The following is a 3,862-nucleotide window of genomic DNA, read 5'->3' on the forward strand; positions in this document are numbered from 1 at the left end:
ATAAATAAATAGATAAATAAATAAATAAATAAATAAATACATACATACATAAAACCAGGCACAGATACTCATGTTAAAGTTGGGCAAAGCAAACCGGTAGGGAAAAGAAAGGGGGCCGTCAAATAAGACAAAGAACCAGAAACACCTCTATTCCCATGTTCAAGTGTCCCTCCCAAAACAATAAGCCAATGACCATAACATATATGTAGAGATAATAGCACAGAACCATGCAAACTCCACTGTTGCCACTTCAATCTCTGTGAATTCTGCTTAGCTGATTAGAAAGCTGTGCTCTCTCACCTCAACCCCTTTCGCATCCACAATTCCTCCTCCCACTCTTCCGTGATGTAGTTCACATCTGCTCCCATAGCTTATTCTCTGGTAACCACTGCTCTAGACAAAACCATATGGTTTCTCATGGCATAGGAGTTAAATTAGAACAGTCATTAGGTGATCACTCACATAGGAGTTAAATTAGAACAGTCATTAGGTGATTACTCAAGTTCTGCTCTGTCATTGCCCCAACACTTCTTACAGGCAGAAAGAATTGTAGATTGAAGGTAATGTGGCTTTAGTTGGTGACTCAGTCTCACCAACTGAAGGCTTGCCTGGTTACAGAAGTTTAAAAATTCAGATTACCTCCCATCCTTTACTGAGAGTCCTCAATAGGGTCATCCTCATAGATTCCAGGGAGTTTCAATGCTTTCAGGTTTCCCTGTTGCCTCCCAAGTGCCCTCCAATTCCAGTTATTTACACCTTTTCTATTTCTCTCTATCACTTATGCAGACATTACTCCTCCTATTTCCTTTCCACCTAATCCCAATCTATCCTAAAAACTTATTCTATTTTCCTTTTCCAGGGAGATCTGTAACACTTGTCTTTGAATTGCTAGTGCCAAAATCATGACACTGGCTTATTATTAATTATGAAAACTTGACCTTATTTTAAGCTTGTTTCTTACTAATGAGTTAACCCATTTCTATTCATCTAAGTGCTATCATGTGGCTCTTCACTCTTACCTCTCCTCCTGAATGTCTTGCTTCTTCTATGTCCAGCTGTATAGTACAATACCTTGAACAAGATTAGAAATGTATGTACAGTATGTTTTTAAAAATTAATCTATAATCTGTATTAATAAGCAAAATTTTATATATTGTACAAAAGTCTAATTCAATGTAAAATATTGAAAACTAGTAGTTGCTTTTTAAAAATAGATTCAATAATCTACCTTTCTATCTTATCATGTCTATATACTCCCCTTTTTTTTTCTTTCAGAGAAGATTCAATAATCTACCCTTTTATACTATCATATCTGTATCCACATTCTTCTTTCTAAAAAAAGAACTCTGTATCTAATCTCCTTTGTTCAACTTTTTCTCTGACAAAATCCAAAGACAACTTATGACCAAGACCCCTAAACAATGACAAATATAACCCACTAAAATATGGAGTTAACTGTCAAGTCCTGGGAAAAGTTGCTTTTATCATTTGTTCTCCAGTCTCCAGTCTCTGTGTAATGGAAAAGTGCCGGGCTTGTTTTAAGTCCTGTCTAGAATAGTCTATGAGGCTGGGTCACCTCAGTCAACCACCTTGAAATTGTTCTAAACAATTTTTAATCTTAAGCCGAACTTAAGATGCTGTATTTCAGCTTAATGGGGTTATACTAGTCTTATAGGAATCATCATCGTGGGCTCCCATTCTTCTTTTGGAGACTTGAAAACTCACTGGTAGGCATGTTCATGGTTCACTGCAAAAATCTGACAGAGACTCAAACCTGAAACTTTGTACAGGAAGGTAGATGAAGCTTTTTTCTAAAATTAGTTAGTATTCTATATAGATATTTCATGACAGAAAGTTTAATATATATATATATATATATATATTCATCTTATAAATTTTCACTTGATTTATGTGTTAAAAAGATTCATTCTAAGATAATTTCTTCTTTTTATATTAAAATTCCTCTGGGAAAATGCTCGGTGAGTAATATGATCAGAATGTATTTAGGCTTAGGTTCTATAGGATCCACATGTTCTTTCTGTAATTTCTCTTCCACCAAAGCCTATTTCCTTTTAGCTTTACCTGATAATTTCCTAGGATTATTAAAGACCTTGCCATCACCTAAAATTTTGTATAAAGTAATCAGTTTATCATGTTGTATAGCAATAGTGATCTATAAATTGGAAATATCTCCTAACAATCATTAAGAGTGTTGCAGTAACCAGAGAGAAGCCCTGCTGAATGGTCAGAAAGTTTAGGGGGTTGGGGGGTGCCTGTGTTCCGTTCTCAGGGCATCCGACCAGCCGGTCGGGTACTTACTTACCCCTCCTGAGGGATGGAACTTCTGGTACAGGATCAGGCCACTTGCTGGCCAGGGACCTCACAGACAAAAGGGCGGGCTTGCCGAGTGCAAGCTCATAGGGACAAAGAAACTCTTGCAGCAGTTGCCCTCACCACTTTGCTATCTAATTTCTTGAGTTTTTATATACATTTGGACATTAGTCATCTATCAGATGTGGAGTTGTTGAAAATCTTTTCTTATTCTATAATCTGGTGCTAATGGTATTTACCTGATCATACTGTAACTTGTTACAATGTGTTTGCTTGATGTTCCAGAAAGGCCTGTTCTTTTGCTAGGGGAAATAGTTGTGGCATGATCTGAGGAGAGGGAAATAGAGAAGAGGATAAATGGGAGAGATATGGGGAAAAAAACCTATATAGTCAGCATGTAATATATGAGAGAAGAATAAGAAAAATATCAACAACTTAAAAAAAAGACATGAAAAGTCAAATAAATCCTACCTGATAGTAAAGATAGGATGAACAAATAGCTGAGATATTTAATATATGGTTAGGATGCCTCAACATAAACTCTTCCCAATCATAAATAAATGAATAAATTCACACATAAATAAAGCAGTAGGGAGGAGAGAATAGGAAAGGAAACAATACAAAAATAGAGATGTATTGAATAATAAAATGTTTGTTATTGTATTTGAAATATGGTCTTTGAAAGGAAGATATAACCAACAGGAAAAATACTTTTTTCTAAAATTTATTTTATAAAACATAAATCTCTTCTTCGACTTTCTAAATTCCAGATTTCATATATGTGCTGTGTATGGAAGAAAACAATTGTGCAGACTAATCTTAAAGGTCACCTGCTTAGTGACCAGAAAATTCACTTACAGGAGAAATTTTATGTGTCATTGATTTAGACCTGCTCCACTTTAAATGAGACACTTGGCAATGATCTGAAGAATGCCAGCCAAGGTGCAGTATCAGGGGCATTAGCACCACAGGAAAAGGTCAGACGCTGCTTGCCAGTCATAGCTTCCTTTGTTGTAGATATTTTAGATTTCTTTTACTATTCTTTTTTTTTTCCCCACTAAAAGTCCTCAGTACACCCATCTTGACACTTTTCTAACACATGAAAAAAATCACAAAAATATAGTCCCTTTTGGAAATTTCAAATATTTATGAACAAAGACTATTCTCTATGTTAATTCTCAGATTAAATATATTCTGTGGGTTTATCCGTTATTGGTTATGCAAGCTTTTGAAATTTTGCAGCAAGGACAGAAATCAGTAACTCACCCAACTTTAATTTATTTTCAAGTATTAGCTTGCATATTTCTCAAAAATCGTTTTGGGAAATGCAAAGTACACTTGTAAATAGTGATTAAATCTGAGTACATGTTAGATTTTGAGATAGTTTGATAATTTGTACTTATTAAAAATCATGAGTTATATGATGACATGACATTAGTATTTTAGTCTTTGCATATCTTTTATAGTGCCTAATTAATAATACCATTTTCTGTTTTTTTGGTTTTTTTTTTTTTTTTTTTTTTTTTTTTTT

Source organism: Microtus ochrogaster, unplaced genomic scaffold (assembly GCF_000317375.1).
Source record: "Microtus ochrogaster isolate Prairie Vole_2 unplaced genomic scaffold, MicOch1.0 UNK25, whole genome shotgun sequence".
Classification (NCBI taxonomy): domain Eukaryota; kingdom Metazoa; phylum Chordata; class Mammalia; order Rodentia; family Cricetidae; genus Microtus; species Microtus ochrogaster.